Source organism: Silene latifolia, chromosome X (genome assembly GCF_048544455.1).
Source record: "Silene latifolia isolate original U9 population chromosome X, ASM4854445v1, whole genome shotgun sequence".
NCBI classification, from domain to species: Eukaryota; Viridiplantae; Streptophyta; class Magnoliopsida; order Caryophyllales; family Caryophyllaceae; genus Silene; species Silene latifolia.
Window position 1 is genome coordinate 81,574,884 of NC_133537.1, and position 18,136 is coordinate 81,593,019.

Consider the following 18,136-nt stretch of genomic DNA (forward strand, 5'->3'; position numbering starts at 1 on the left):
GTCGATTTGGGACAAGGTCATAATACCATTACTTTCGAAAAGCAACATTTTAACAATAAGATATGTGTGCTATACTCCCACTAAACTATACTCCCACTCTATCTTTATAGATTATAGTTTCATTACTTTCAAAAAGTAACACAATAACTATAAGTCATGTTTGTGACGATCCAATCTACTCCCACTCTATCTCTCAGAAATAAATCTATCTTCTTGAGAGATAGCTTTGTGAGTTACAAACATACATATGGTGGAGTATTAGAAGTTTCTCTAGACTGACACATTAGCTCATAAAAGACCAGCTCTCTTATGGCAGCTTGATTCATGTTATATGCGAGTCTTATCCATGTCATCTGTTAAATAGACTCTCTATTTCAGGTATCTCCTGGGTGACCTTCCAAAATAACGTGTTCATTTTGGATTGCTAATTCCCAAAATTTAGTTTGATAACTCAAATCGACTCATGTCTATGTCATGAAAAAATTGAAATCTTAAGCCCTCCCATAGCTCGTTTGGAGTCTTATAAATGGTGTAGCCAATTGCTAAGTTAAATTTCCCTTTATAAAGTTCAATAGCTCAACATAACTTTATAATTGATCTTACATAAGTAAGTTGTTTCTTTTAGTAACAATAGCATAAGGTGAATCAGATTCATAGCTTATGGACTTATAATGATCTAATCATTATAATTGTCTATTTGATCAATTTAAGTCGATAATATTATGTTTCTCATATGCAAGTAGTGTATGATGATAAATTTTAGAACAAACGATACGATAAAGCAAGTGACTTGGGTTGCAACCCAAGTCACTAATATCCAAAATACAACCATTGTTTAAAGGATACAAACAAATTTCCAAGTCCAACGAGGAAATCAAAATAGTTCTTAAATCTCAAGATACAACATGAAAATAAAGACAAAACAAAATAAAGTCAAGCTTCCATAGATCTAGCACCATGGCCAGCTACATCTAGCTTCCCTCAAGATCTTTTAGGCTTGCTATTCTTTGCCCTTATCCTTGCTAGGATGCCCTATTTACAATAAAAAGGGTAGTCATCACAACTTGTATCAAAATACCAAAGTTCAGATCGAAACATAAAAGATAGGGATAAATATTTACCTATTGTAATAACCTTTCCAGCTTTAATATCGCCAAGATATTTTGAACAATTTCTCTTCCAATGCCCAACACCATTACAATAATGGCACTTGTCCCCTAACGGGGCACTCTTCTTGGGGTTAGAGGAGCTAGCTTCACAAGCCTTTCCTTTGTTCTTGTAGGGAGTTTGGTTCTTTCCCTTATTGCCACTTTTCTTGAAAGTCCCTTTGCTCTTATGATTAACGTTAAGCACATCCTTGGTGGTGCTAACACATAGCCCCATGTCCCTTTCGGCTTGCACAAGCATTTTGTGCAATTCATCAAGGGAAACTTTCAAGTTTTGCATGTTAAAATTCACCCTGAATTCAACATATGCCTTAACCTTGCTTAAGGAATGAAGAATTCGGTCAATGACAAGTTCCTCGGGAATCTCTACCTTATGCATTTTTAGAGTCTCAACATGCTCTATTAACTTGAGCACATGAGGGGTAACTTTTTGGCCCTCCTTAATGTTGAGATCAAAGAATGCGGATGCCGCTTCATATTGAATGATCCTTGGAGCTCGTGAAAACATGGTCACAAGCTTCGTATAGATCTCATAAGCGGTGCTAATCTTTATAACACTTCTTTGGAGTTCGGCCTCCATTGAGAAGATCAACACATTTTTGATCGCGGCCGACTCCTTTTGGTAAACCTCATAGGCTTGCCTAGCAGCGGGGTAGACCTAGCGTTAGGTGTAGCGGGAGAGGCCTCGGTAAGGTAAGGAAGCTTGTCGTCACCCTCTGCGGCCAAGAGAAGTTGAGCGTCCCAATCGGCGAAATTGGACCCATTCTTTTCTAATTTACAATGATCCATGAAGGATCAGAGCCATGAAACATTGGTGAGAGTGTTTGAGATAGGGGTTGCGGATGTGATTGGAGTTGCCATTGCAATTGAGAAAACGATTTCGACTACAAAATAGGAAGTGAAGGAATCAATAAACATCTATCATTTTAATAATACTTGTAAACATTTTAAACAAGTTTAAAAACATTTATATAGTGGCCTCTACCCAACTATTATAAATGATCCCGAGATCCAAATTCATATTAATTCGGGCACGGCGAGCCAATTCATCCCTTATTAATATAACTCGGTAGATTAACCTCTTAATCGATTCTACTTTTAGAACTCTCGGTCGATAAAAATTACTTTAATATTTATCTTTAGCCCGGAACACATGCGGCTATGGTCACGATCCGTTGAGATCAATCCAAATTTTGATGTAATAACATTTTATTACCCACTTACCCAACGTAACAAGTTTAGCACCCCGGTGAGCCAAGCCTACTTCCTTATAAAATTGGGACTCATTGTTTCTACTATTTGGTAATGCTAATTCTCAATTAATGTTTAGTGAGAGGTCTTGTCAATTTATTATCTATCACGTTTTAAGTGCACTAAAGCGGTGAACTACGATAATTATAATTGACACGGTCGATGACTCGATATGATATGCATGTGTTGTTACGGCGATTTGGCAATGCATGCAACATATTAAAATAAATGCAAAGCAATAAAAATAAATTCCTAGTATGGCATGTTGGAGCTAGTGTCCTCCACAGTTAGTGTGATAACGTATATAAATATCCTATAGGTTCACAGGGTATACTTCGTTTATCAGTTGATTAATGTTTATTAAAAACGGTTGGCTTGCTAGAAGTTTGACGTTATTATCATACTGATGGCGGTGATCAACTGGTCCCTAAAAGTCACACCTACAGGATGTGTTTGAGAAATGTGATTATATGAAAATATAATCACATTGATGCCTTATATGACTAAAAGGTTGGTCCATGTATTTGACTAAAAAGTTAGTCAATGTGATGATGAGACGATTATTTAATACAATTAAATAATATTAACTGAGACGAATTAATTGTTAATTCGTAAATTGAATATAAACTGTTATATTTAATTAATGTATAAAATGTTAGCTTAAACGAATTAAGATGTTAATTTGTAATTAAACGTAAACGGTTATATTTAATTAGCAAATTATAAATATGCGATATTTATAGTTAATGTATATATTATACGAAATTGTCATAATAAATGTTGACAGACCGGTATTAATAAATCGACTACAAACTGTTGTGTGTGGACTTATTAATACAGGACGACATAAATGACAATTGATAAATAATACACATTTTATATAATTTGACAACAACCTAAAATAAGAAAATTTTCTCCTTATTTTTGGTTGTTGGGTCAAACGAAAAATAGGAGAAAAATAAGAAAAAAATCTTCCGTTATTCCTCTCGATTTACACGGTTAAAAGAGGAGAGAAAAGGGGATTATTTTCTCACTTGATTTTTCCACAAAAACTCTCATCAAAACCCTAAAAATAATTAGTGAAATTAGGGTTCTTTTCTAGCAAAAGAAAGGCATTTCTTGAAGCATTTTGGGTACAACAATTAGGAGAATATCGATTTCGATATTTGTTCTTAGGCCTAATTGCTAGGACCGAAGGTTGATTCTAATCTCTATTCTTTTGTTTATGCAATTTCGTTTATGACTCGTAATTTCATAATTATAATTTCGTTATAATCCGAATTTCTTGATGAAGTATACCGATATTTCCCACATGACCTTCCTAAAATAGAAAATCAAATAATCTATTACATATTCGGAAACCAACTCCTTTGGTCCCTTGAATCTTCAAGTGGCATGCTGATGTGACCATAATTTGAGCATATTTAGCCCCCGAATTAGCCTTGTTCCTATGCTTTTTAGTGCATATTTGGGTCATTTATTGTCTTTAGTCCTTTGTTTTGCATATTCTTTGAGGTTTTGATCCCTTGGTAGTAAAGGAGTGCAAACCTTGCATTTTCATGGCAAAATGGAGCTAAATTGATTGAATCCAATAACCAAGCATCAAAGAGAAGACATGACTAGAAGGCCTTTGTACATACTATAGTAGATGAGCAATGATGAGAAAATCTCCTTGCATCCCCGAGGAAATCCTCAAGGATTTTATGAAGAGAAAGGAAGAAAAGAAGAAAGGAAAAAGCTGACAGAGAATCCGAGCGGATTGCCCACAATCTGCCCGTCCAGCACAAGCAATCCGAGCGTCTTCCTCAGCTGGACGCTCGTCCAGAACCACCACAATCCGCCCGTCCACCCCAAGAATCCGCTCGTCCAAAAGACCCACAATCCGCCCGTCCCGTGCCCTGGACGCTCGGATTGTGTGACAGCTAATCCGTCTTCTACTTGTTCAATGAAGGATGCGCATATTTTTCAAAGACCGGCGAAAAGGAGACCGGAGTCTCTCTTGAGACCGGCGATTCCTCAAAGACTTAATCGTCATTTAAGCCCTTCGTAAACCCTAATTTATGTACCTAATCCCCACTATAAATACTCCATTAGTCTAATTAGGTTATCATGTTCTTCTTAGCAATCTCTAGTGTAGTTTATATCAATCAAATCTCTCTTTAATCTTGTAATCAACTTTTAATCAAGTCTTAATACAAATCTCATTTCCTTAATCTCTCTTTTGTTCATCTTTCATTTTGGGTAATTGAAGATAATTTGGGTTATTATTGGGAGATTGACAATCTTCAAATCAATCATCAAGTACTTCTATTATTCTTTGCTTTATTATTGGAATCATTAGTACGTATAATTCTCTTAATCCCTTTTTAATTATTGTTAATTATCTTCATTTATTCATCATGTTTTACTTTGTTGGTATGATTGAAAACCTTGCTAGCATGTTCAACATGATAATGAGTGAGTAGTTTCCTTAGCTAGGGTTAATGGGTAATTAGGAGAAACCAACATGGGGGATGATTCATGCTTAAATTAATATGTTTTCATAGTTTATTTGCTTGCTTGTTGTGATCTCAACTTATGCACATGTTATGTTTAATGAAATGCGAGCCTATGAATCCTTGCATTTTTTACCCATCACCTATCTTTTCAATGAGACTTGTAAGACATAAAACCAACTCGAGTCTCATTAGACCATGCATATAGTTGAGTAGGGAAGATTAAGTCGACTTGTAGGTGTTGTACAATCTAATCGATTCGGCTCTGGGACCCAAACTTTCCTAGGATTGTAAGATATAAACCAACTCGATCCATCACAACAATAATTGCTTGCTTATAATTTGAGAATATGTTTGTATGATCAATTCCCATGAATCCCCTATGACCCCATGACACCCTAGTGCCTTTTATCAATTGTTTACATCCCTTTTTAATCATCTTGCTTGTTTACTTTTATTGCTATTTAGTTTAGTGATCTTCTACTCAAACCCCAAATTGTGACACCCCTAGACACCACTAGTTGTAATTGAAAATCTCATCTCAATTCCCCGTCCCTTGGGATCCGACCTTTACTTGCCTCTTTACTAATTGTAGAGTTGTTTGTGGAGTTATAAATTGTGTTTTGGTGTAGGTGCGCCTAACGACAAGTACCGAAAAGTAAACCTCCAAGTGAGTCCGACCAAAAATGGCGCCGTTGCCGGGGACGGTGTTAACTTGATTTAGATTTTATTAAATTGTTATTAGTTGTGTCTTTATTTGCCTTGGGGAAGTAAAGCTCCTCAAGGTTTGTTCTAATTATTTTCGAGTTGTTTGATATTTTGCATGTCTAGAAGATCACAAGGTAACTTGTTACCCTTTGATCACGAAACTGAAAGGACTTTGACAAAAAAATAGAAGACTTGCTAGAAGAACTTTGAGAGGTATTGGTGAGGTTGTAGATATTCAACCAAACACTATTGAGTTCGTCAACCCTTTTGCAAGAGAAGGTGAGGAGAACCCAACACAAAATCCAACACAAAATCAACCCACAATGCCTAAATTTTCATCACATTCCGTACCAACCGAGGAGAACCTACCCAATGGTACTCCCACACCACAACACTTAACCGGAAGTTTAATTGCCAAATCCGCATTTATCCAATTAGTCGAAAGAAGCCAATTTGGGGGGATGCCTAGTGAAGACCCTCACTCTCACATGGAGACTTTTTGTGACTATTGTGATGCGATTTCTCAAAACGGTGTAACTCAAGACCAAATTCGATGGGTATTATTTCCTTTTTCTCTAATTGGCACCGCAAAACAATGGTTGAAGGGCCTTGATAAGGCTACTCTCGGAATTGACTCTTGGAAGAAATTGGCTCTAGCTTTCTACAAAAAGTTCTACCCACCGGAAGAGACTAACATGCTAAGAGCTCAAATTACGGGCTTTAAGCAAAGAGATGAAGAATCCTTGTATGAAGCTTGGGAGCGATTCAAGGGAATTTGTCGCTCATATCCTCATCATGGACTTAGCGAGTGGTTCTTGGTACAACAATTTTTGAATGGTCTTTATGAAGACTCAAGAAACATTCTAATCATGGGATCAAATAGTATGTTCACCGAAGTTGACGACAATCAAACTTGGAACAAGATTGAGGAAATGGCGGTCCATAATTCACAATATAGTAGACCTCGCAAGGCTACTAGAGGAGGAAAGCATGAAGTGGACTCTATTACTCAATTGGGTGCTCAACTTAGTGCTCACATTGATACCATCAACTTGATGTTCGAAAAAGCTATGGCTAGACTTGAAGAAGGCTCAAAATCACCAAAGCACCATGTCAATGCCATGACGGCATCTTCATCAATCCCAAGTGGGATATGTGATAATTGTGGAACTTTGGGACACGACCAAAGTGAATATAGGGGAACCAATGAACAAGTGAATGCTTTTCAAGCATATAAGAGTGGTACCCCTTATTCAAATTATTACAATGAAAACACCAAATTCCACCCACATCTCTCATACAAAAGCCAAAATGTTCAAAACCCTCAACCAACATACACCCCACCTCCCATGAGAAACCAAAATCAAAGACCCTTCTACTACCAAAACCAAGGTTACCAAAATCAAACTCCATACAATCAACAAAATAACCAAGGTTTTGATGTTCAAAAAGTGGTCCTCCAAATGCAAAAGAATCAACAAGAGTTTTTCACTCAAATGCAAAAGGATAGTCAAGCAAAGGAAATCACCATCAACAACATCCTAGCCCACACCAAAATGTTGGAAACCCAATTGACTCAACTAGCATTTTCAAGCTCACAAAGACAGAAGGGGCAATTACCACCTCAAAGTAATCCCCCGAGACATGAAACGGTTAGTGCCATTCACTTGAGAAGTGGTACGAGGTATGAAGCACCTAAGAAGCAAGTTGAGGATGAAGTTGTGGAAGCTAGTGACAAAGAAGAAGTTGTGCAAAACTCCAAGGATGGAGAACCATCAAAGGAAGAATTTTCAATGAAAAGTGAAGACAAGGCCAAGGAGAAGGAGCCCGTTGTGATTAGACTATCTTTTCCAAGTCGTCAAGCCAAGCTCAAATTTGATGACCAACTTGGAAAATTTATGGAGATTGTGAAGAATTTGGAAGTCTCGATTCCTTTCACGGAATTAGTCAATCACGTGCCGGCCTATGCAAAGTACATGAAAGACATCCTTACGAAGAAGAAGTCGATCCGAAAGCTTGAGACTATCGCCTTCACTAAGGTGAGTAGTGCATACTTCAAGGGAGTTCACCTCCAAAACTTAAAGATCCGGGAAGCTTCTCAATACCGTGTACCATTGGCGACACCACGATCAACAAAGCCTTATGTGATCTAGGGGCTAGTGTGAGTGTTATGCCGTACTCGGTAAGTAAAAGGTTAGGGATAGGAGAGCTTAAATGCACCAATATCACACTCCAAATGGCCGATAGATCGACGAAGACACCATTAGGTATATGGGAAGATGTTCCCGTAAGAGTTGGGAAATTTTTCATCTCGGTGGACTTTGTCATTGTTGACATGGAAGAAGAGTCCTATATTCTAATCATTCTAGGTAGACCTTTCTTGCACACCACGGGTGCGGTGATAGGTGTGCAGCATGGAGAGCTCACTCTAGAAGTGGGAGATGAGAGCATAACTTTCAATCTTGACAAAACCATGAGAGCTCCCCGTTTTCATGAACCATGTTTTATGGTTGATCATTATAGCCGGAAGGATGATAGGAAGAAGTCGGAATTCCAATGGAAGAAGAAAGTCGATGATGCTCCATCAAAAGACCAAGGAAATTGTAACAAAGAGAGCTTGAAAAGCTCACCAAAGCCAAGCAATGAAGAAGAGGGCCTCATTGGCCAAAACAAGAAAGTGGGAGAGTTGTCTCTATCAACTCAAGAGATCTTTAGTGACCAAGTAGATGAAGTTTGTGATCTTTGGGACGATGAGTTTGAAGGGATTTTCAATCCCTACATTGGTAATGCTATCGATCAAGACCAACATGAAGGACAAAAAGTGCAAAGATCTATTGAGGATCTTTTTAATGACAATGAACAAGCTTTTGAATACTTCTTCAAGGTGTTGAGTAACATCAACAACACCTTTGACATGCCCCCATTACATCTCTCTAAGGATGAGAGTTTGGTGAAGTCCTCTCCAAACCACCATTTGTAAATATTTCTAACTCCCTAACTTACATTTTAATTCTTACATTGCATTTTTGTCATTTTTGTATCTTTATGCCTTGATCAAGATATTTATAATTTTTTGAGAGAAGTGAGGGAGGGACTAATGATTTTATTGATGTGTAGTGCTTTAACTTAGTGTGGGGATAGCAATTGTCTAGGCTATTCATGCCTTCGTAGTGCCCCTACAATGAAAAACACGGGATTTGAAGAATGAAAATGACACGGGATATGCAAGTGCACGGATGGAACTGAATCCGGGTAGACCAGGTAGAATCCGAGCGTCCTTATGGGTAATCCGCTCGTCTTATGGGAATATGTCCGTCCAAATAAGCTGCAAAATTGAAAATTTTGGTCTGTTAGAGAATCCGAGCATCCCAGCTGAGAAGACGCTCGTCTGAAAGAATCCACTCGTCTTTGCAAGAAGACGCTTGTCTTTTTGCCATTGCTTTGCCGGTGATTAAGAAAATTGCCGTAATGAGAATCCGCTCGTCTTTAAGGGAATCCGCTCGTCCTGAATTGCAGAATCCGCTCGTCTTCACTGAAAGACGCTCGTCTTTAGGCGAGATTTCCTGAAGTCAAATTGAGCAGAATCCGAGCGTCCCGACAGGAATCCGCTCGTCTTCCCCCTGCAGTTTTGAAATTTTCGGGTGTTTTAAATACCCCTTCCCACATTCATTCATTCATTCAAACATTCAAACACTACCCATAAACCCCAAAACCCTCATCCTCTCAATCACCAAAAACAAAATTTCCTCAACCAAACTCAACAAAATCAAATCCAAACTTCCTTACAACAACAATTAATCACTCCTTTTGCAACAATAATCAATCCAAGCACCAAAATCTTCAACCTTTGAGTCGATTTTTGAAATACAAAGGCAAATCCTTTCATCTTAAAATCGATTTGGGTATAATTAGAAAATGAAGATTTTCAACCTTTTCTTGGTATAATCATCAATGGCAAGAACAAAAGGAGCAACAAAGGCACTCAAGGCAAAGTCACTCTCAAAAAGGCAACAATGCCTTCAAGCAAAGAAAGCTTCAATGGCTATGGTGGTTGCTAGTGAAAATTTGGAAGTTCAACAACAATAAGATCCTCCCTTGGAAGCAACAACATCAACAACTCCGGAAATTGCTCAATTATCAAACTATCCGGAGGTAATTTTCATTTCTAACTCCCATAGGGATACATTTGCCAAGTATGCTAAGAAAGCCATTCTACCCACCAAATTCATATGTGAAGATGCCTTGAACAAATTGGGTGTCCTTGAACAAACAAAAGCCTTCTTCGAAGCCATGGGGTTGGAAAAATTGTTTACTACAAGAGAATTGATATACCCCTCCCTTACCTTGGAATTCTTAAGTTCATTGAAAGTGACTAAGGTAGAGACTAGAACATACATCGAGTTTCGCCTTGCCAATGTGAATAGGCGCATCACCTTTGATGTTTTGAGTAAAGCATTAGGCCTTAGTGATACACCTTATTATCATAAGATGTCCGAAAAGTATGACCCCGCTCCGCTTTGGGAGGCAATTTCCGGGAAGAAATTTGTGAGCTTTCATGCTTGTCGCGCTCTATTAGTCCACCATCCGGGCATTAGAGTGTGGCACAAGGTCATCGTGAATGCTATAATTGCAAGAAAAGACACTAATCACTTTACAAAGATCGATTGTGTTCTACTTGAGTCGGCCTTAAATGTTGGAAGGGAATTCACTAAGCCTTACAATACTCTAAGGCTTTTGGTGGAAAGATGGCTCAATGTTGATTGTGGTAAGGAAGGCACCGCTTTTATCGTAAATGGAGGTCTAGTTACTCTCTTGGCCAAGTACTTTGACGCAAATTTCAACATGGATAACACCTATGTGGTGATCAAAGGGGGTCATCTCATTGACTTGGACGCCATGATTCACAAGTACAAGTGGGTCAAGCATAACTCTCTTGACACCAACTATGGGTGGCTCACCAATGATGCTAGATCTTTCACTTTGCCTTCTAAGATATGTTGCTTGAGTGCTCATCGAACAAACTACCTACTTCCACTCTCCAAGGGCGCCGAGTACATCATCCGTCAACAAAGGGGCGAAATTGAAGAGAACTCCTCCTCCATTGTCACACCACCCTATCCATTCAAATATCAAGAGTTCAAACCCAAAGATGTTGAAGTGGGCAATGACTACATGACTCTCCTCATGAGAGAGATGCACAAACAAGCTTATAATGATCGAGTAGATGCATACTTGGCCCAATATCCACCCCTTCTTCATCTTGCTAGGCAAGGACTACTTGATCCTTCATGTCCTTTGCCTAGTTGGGCGGATAGGGAAGTCTTCTTTCCAAGTACATCTAGGGGTGAAAGATCAGGTGAAGATGAGAATGTCGATGATGAGGTTGATGATGATGAGGGTGTTGATGAAGAGGTAGATGATGAAGAAGAGGTTAATGAAGATGATGAAGGAAGTGAGCTAGGAAGTGAGAGGGGAGTGGAGATGAGTCCGCTTCTATGGAGGAAAATGATGACAATGATGATATGGTGGAGGACTAGCAAGCTTTGGAGGCTCCTACCCTCTTGAGATTTGTCTACTTCTTTCTTTGTTTTATTTATTTTATCTTGATCATCGTTTGGAGAGTCCTAGCAACATGAGAACTAACACCTAGGCCCCATTGAGGTGTTCTTTTTTATTGTTCCCATTTGAAAAATCCAAAATGACAACATTAGTTTCATACATTGCATCTTGTGTGTATGAACTACCCCAAAATTTAAGACATTAGAAATAATGTCTATCTCGGTTTGGGGAAGTACATGCATACGCAACGGGAGGTAATCTAAATTACGCTCTCCGTCATAAACAAAAACCCATGCATCATATAGTCTAGATTAGTATAGCTTGCATTTAGTATAGAATTCATGCATCATATTTGCATAATTTCCTATCATTTTGGCCATTGAGGACAATGCCCATATTAGTGTGGGGATGGGAAATTATAACTTAACTTTTATTCAAAAATCCAAAAAAAATCAAAAATTTCGAAAAAATCAAAAACAAATTGAAAAATTTGAAAACCCAAAAACAAGTTCATTTCCTTTGTAGTGTAGTCTTGTATATATTGCTGTATATATTGTGTTTGTTCTATCCTTGTTCATATTGATCGACTACGCCACATCCGAGACATGAGGATATTGAAGACCGCATGGTATGATCTTTCTAATCTCCTTTTTCCTCTTTATGTTAATGACTATGTGGCTTTATTTTGATTGATGCGGTATAAACAATGTGAATTTAGGACTTGCACTTAGATTATATGGCAATTAGTTGGTAGAATCATTTGCATTAGGATGTATATATGTTAGTTGCATCATGGCATGTAGTTTGCATGTTAGAAAAATTTTGCGAAACCATCTACTTGGGAAGCTTGACAAGTGTATATAGGCCCTAGTAGATGCTTTTTCTTCTTAAGACTTTGCTTGTTAGAATACTTGTAAAACACCCCAGGATGTGTCATGCTAGTATCCTTTGACCCATGGATTAAGGCCTAGTCAAGAGTACCTTGTGGTTTGATAACTCCTTGGCTACCGTTTATTCCAAGGTGACCTTTGAAACCATGCATCTATCATCCATGTTCTACCACATTTTTATCATCAAAGGGAATGGGCACAAAAAGAAATTGATGTGAGTTCAAGAAGTGAAATGAAAAGTAAAAGAAAGTTTGCAACATGCATCAAAAGAAAAGAGGAGCAAAAATGAAAACTCCTATGATTCAAATATAAGGCACCCTCACTACATATGGGGTGACTTTGAAAATGTTCAAAAAGAAATGCAAAAACTTGAAAAGTTGTCAAGTGTTGAATTGCTTAAAATCAAAAGAAATGGCAAAAGAAAGTATTCTCAAATGTTATATGCCACAAGAAATTGGGGGGAAAAACAAACAACAAAAGCAAACTCCCAAAATGAAACTCAAATATCTATTGAACCCTTTATCCATCGTATCCATTTTTGTGTATGGTAGAGAGGGGACGACCCTTCTTCTTGTCTAGGCAAGAGGGGGAATTTCGCGATCCTCCAGTGTTTCTAACACCATAGGGAGTCTACTCTTGACAAAAATATTTAATGATTGAGGACAAAGGTACCCTAGCTTGACACAACTTGGAGGTGATTTATTGGTATCCTTCTAGGCTTAGTAGTTTGAAGAAATTGCATCTATGAAGGAGTGTGTACCCTTGAATTGCTTCCCCTTTAGTTAATTTCCGCCACTTAGATGAGGAAAGTGGCTATTCTTTCGTAGATGCATCCATTACTTGATTCTATGTGCTTTAATGCTTGGATGTGTGCCATTTTGGCAAGACCCACCTTGCCTTGCAAGAAGGTATCCTACCTCATGGTTGCCTTGTTGTGAGTTGAAGGGGCGGAGTGAGACCCGCTAATTGTCTCATATCGGCTATGCTATTAGGTTAGTTTAAATAACGGTCGTATTCTTTGTCACCTCTTTACTCGGGACGAGCAAAGGTTAGGTTTGGGGATATTTGATGTGACCATAATTTGAGAATATTTACCCCCCGAATTAGCCTTGTTCCCATGCTTTTTAGTGCATATTTGGGTCATTTATTGTCTTTAGTCCTTTGTTTTGCATATTCTTTGAGGTTTTGATCCCTTGGTAGGAAAGGAGTGTAAACCTTGCATTTTCATGGCAAAATAGAGCTAAATTGATTGAATCCAATGACCAAGAATCAAAGAGAAGACATGACTAGAAGGCCTTTGTACATACTATAGTAGATGGGCCATGATGAGAAAAGATCCTTGCATCCCCGAGGAAATCCTCATGGATTTTATGAAGAGAAAGGAAGAAAAGAAGAAAGGAAGAAGCTGACAGAGAATCCGAGCGGATTGTCCACAATCCGCCCGTCCAGTACAAGCAATCCGAGCGTCTTCCTCAGCTGGACGCGCGTCCAGAACCACCACAATCCGCCCGTCCACCCCAAGAATCCGCTCGTCCAAAAGACCCACAATCCGTCCGTCCCGTGCCCTGGACGCTCGGATTGTGTGACAGCTAATCCGTGTTCTACTTGTTCAATGAAGGATGCACATATTTTTCAAAGACCGGCGAAAAGGAGACCGGAGTGTCTCTTGAGACCGGCGATTCCTCAAGGACTTAATCGTCATTTAAGCCCTTAGTAAACCCTAATTTATGTACCTAATCCCCACTATAAATACCCCATTAGTCTAATTAGGTTATCATGTTCTTCTTAGCAATCTCTAGTGTAGTTTATATCAATTAAATCTCTCTTTAATCTTGTAATCAACTTTTAATCAAGTCTTAATACAAATCTCATTTCCTTAATCTCTCTTTTGTTCATCTTTCATTTTGGGTAATTGAAGATTATTTGGGTTATAATTGGGAGATTGACAATCTTCCAATCAATCATCAAGTACTTCTATTATTCTTTGCTTTATTATTGGAATCATTAGTACGTATAATTCTCTTAATCCCTTTTTAATTATTGTTAATTATCTTCATTTATTCATCATGTTTTACTTTGTTGGTATGATTGAAAACCTTGCTAGCATGTTCAACATGATAATGAGTGAGTAGTTTCCTTAGCTAGGGTTAATGGGTAATTAGGAGAAACCAACATGGGGGATGATTCATGCTTAAATTAATATGTTTTCATAGTTTATTTGCTTGCTTGTTGTGATCTCAACTTATGCACATGTTATGTTTAATGAAATGCGAGCATGTTGGTATGATTGAAAACCTTGCTAGCATGTTCAACATGATAATGAGTGAGTAGTTTCCTTAGCTAGGGTTAATGGGTAATTAGGGGAAACCAACATGGGGGATAATTCATGCTTAAATTAATATGTTTTCATAGTTTATTTGCTTGCTTGTTGTGATCTCAACTTATGCACATATTATGTTTGATGAAATGCGAGCCTATGAATCCTTGCATTTTTTACCCATCACCTATCTTTTCAATGAGACTTGTAAGACATAAAAACCAACTCGAGTCTCATTAGACCATGCATATAGTTGAGTAGGGAAGATTAAGTCGACTTGTAGGTGTTGTACAATCTAATCGATTCGGCTCTGGGACCCAAACTTTCCTAGGATTGTAAGATATAAACCAACTCGATCCATCACAACAATAACTGCTTGCTTATAATTTGAGAATATGTTTGTATGATCAATTCCCATGAATCCCCTATGACCCCATGACACCCTAGTGCCTTTTATCAATTGTTTACATCCCTTTTTAATCATCTTGCTTGTTTACTTTTATTGCTATTTAATTTAGTGATCTTCTACTCAAACCCCAAATTGTGACACCCCTAGACACCACTAGTTGCAATTGAAAATCTCATCTCAATTCCCCGTCCCTTGGGATCCGACCTTTAATTGCCTCTTTACTAATTGTAGAGTTGTTTGTGGAGTTATAAATTGTGTTTTGGTCTAGGTGCTCCTAACGACAAGTACCGAAAACTAAACCTCCACGTGAGTCCGACCACATGCCTCCCAAGAACACTGTCTTCGTCGGAACACCTTTCCGAATGGCATCGTCTTGAAGAAACTCCATGATTACAAATAATAATAAAAATATAAAGCTATTCCTATTATACATTTGTAATATGAAAAACTAGTAAATGTAAAAGTGATACGAGATCACATTAAATTACAATCGAATAAATATTCCCTTTCATTACGGGTAATATAGATTAAAACTAAGGCCATACTAAGATAAAATTACATAATTCAAAATTATATAAATAAAAGACATTTAATAATTGAAATATGCAGCATTATAATATGTATTTATCATGCCAAATTATGTGCCAAATCGCCCTATTTAATTTATATTGATTATATAACCCGGTTTTATGGAAATGCGTGATAATAACTTCTTAAAATAACAAATCAATACTTAAATCAAATTTAAGCTCAAGTTAATTATCCTAACACTCGTAGGACTCAAAAATTAGTCATCACTCAATTTTTGACAATAATTCAACTTGATATAATATTATGCTCATTTTTTACCTTAAAATCATAACATTTATAAAATAAATCAAAATTAAATTACAATAATTTCAAAATTAGAATTTTAAATTTTTGAACATTCTGGAATAATTCCATGACACTCATAATGTCAAAAATCATGGTTAAAATTTTCGAATTAATTTCGAGAAAATATAGTTGTAATTTATCGATTTTTCCTCATAAAACATCTAAAGTATACAAAAATTAATCCAATCAATTTTATACCTTTATATCTGATAAGTGGTATATTAATGCAACCTAAAATAATTTTCTAATGCCATTTAATTCATTTTAGCTATTTATGCTAAAATAGTCACTATTTATGCCATTTTTACACTAAAAATTCATAAATCATGCTAAATAAAATCATTTCATTTTAAAACTTACATACAGTGTGTAAATCCTGCATGTGACAACATATTAAACTCTCAAGGCCTGGTTCGAAGTTTAACTATATTTAACTATTTTACCTCTTTTAATCCATTTTTATCTCATAAAAATCATAAATCATGCAATAAAAATCAAATTAACACGAGATTTTACATACAATAATTAAAATATGCATGTGAGGTCATATAAAAGTTTCAAGGTCAAGAACTAAGTTTAGCCATTTTTAGTCATTTAACCTCCATTTATGCCATTTTTATCACATACAAATTATAAATCATGAAATATTAATAACATTAATGTGAAATTTTACATAAAATACATAAAATATTCATGTGAGGTCATAATAAAAAATCACGGCCAGTAGTTAGATCTAACTATTTTTAGTGAATAAAAGTTCATTTTACTCATAAAAATGTAATAAAATCACTAAAAATCATTAAAATGAGCAATAAATTACCATAAATCATAAGAATAACCTAAAACCATTTAAGGACCAGAATATATAACATGCATCATGATTTCGTGACTTACTCCTACAAATCACAAATTTTTAGTTTTATATGTTAACATTTTAACTCGAAAAAACAATAACCGATTATGCATGCAACATCCTATGCACTGATACCAATTGTTACGTTCATATACCTATTTTTAGACTCTTCTAATAGTGAACTAATAACTTCTTAATGTTAGTTCTTTAGATCAAGTGCATGCATAACAAAATGAAAGATCAATAAGAAAAACAATGTCCCTTACATTATATAGTGGTTCGAAATTAAGGGCACAAATAAGGCCACCTTCCTTATTTGTAATTGAGCTATAATATGTTGGATGATCCTCCAAAATCCCAATGTAGAGATTCTCTTTTGATTGCACCGAAGACTAATCCCTTAAACTAGTATATTAATTAACTAGATTAATATAGTAGTACCCTAAAAATTAATTCTAATAATATACTTATTACTACACTAATAATCTTATATTGTGATTAGAATTTATTATGAACAACCTTTTGATTTTCTAAAACTATTTTCGAGAGTTGTGAGAGAAGGAAGAGAAGTTTGCATGCAAAGATGATGAATGAAATGTCTTGGTCAAAATAAGAGAACAATTTTCTTATATTAAGAGGAGGAAACCGGTGGGAGCAAGGCAAATAGGCCAAGAAATGGCATCTTGCTTTTCGCTTTTGGTCTTCACAAGAAATAGGTATGTAAGGCTCTGATGCAATAGGTATGATTACACCTATTTTAAATCATAAAATAAATCAACCACAATGCATCACAACTCCCTCCATTTCGGTCCACTTCACTTAAAATGGACTACCATTTTATTTTGTCAATTTGTCATTTGTAACAGAATATGTCACATGTAGTATGTTACATGTTATTAATTAATTTAATGCATATTTATCAAATAAATATCATTATAAACATTAATTAAATTACATATAACAAATTGACTAGTGATACTTGATCACATAAATAAAATGGGTCATATAATTATAATTCACAATATATTATAATTATAAGTAACCATTCATTCTTATCTCAATTGTTTCACAAACAATAATCAATTTTTTAGAAAATAGTAGATTTGGAGAGATAATGAATACTAGAGAGAGAAATTCCTCTCTAGAAAATTAGGGTTTCACTTGCACCATGGCAAAGAAACCTCGATCTAAATCTTCTCTTAACAAAAACAAAATTATATCAAAAGCTAAATTACGACTTTCCTTTTCGAATCTGGAAAACTTACGTCTTGATAATAGTGAAGAACCGATGGAACCTACTGACTTGGAGATGGCGGCATCCAGTTCACAAATAGCAGCTATTCTGCAATCTGCTGACGCGAAGGCTACGAGGCCGGTTAGCGAGATTGTGGGGATTCTTGTTATTAACTGGATGCTGTTGTGGAAGATGATGTTGATTCAGTTGAGGAGGACGCTCCCGTAGTGGAAGATGAAGTTGCAACATCTGATGAGGATAACCCTGTGGTTGGTGATATGGGATGGACTCAGGTTTCTGGTAAGTCTCGTTGGAGCCTTCCTAGTGCATTTCCCCAAGATGGAGTGTCCAAACCTAGGCCTGAAACAAGGGTTCCCC

General features: G+C 36.6%; 1 non-coding gene across 1 annotated transcript; it reads right to left on the bottom strand.

The window, feature by feature from the left end:
- Window positions 1-6,315: 6,315 nt before the first annotated feature.
- LOC141625784 (small nucleolar RNA R71) lies at window positions 6,316-6,422 on the bottom strand. The gene has a single exon (XR_012535539.1). It is a non-coding gene; the product is annotated as a small nucleolar RNA R71 (small nucleolar RNA).
- Window positions 6,423-18,136: the final 11,714 nt, after the last annotated feature.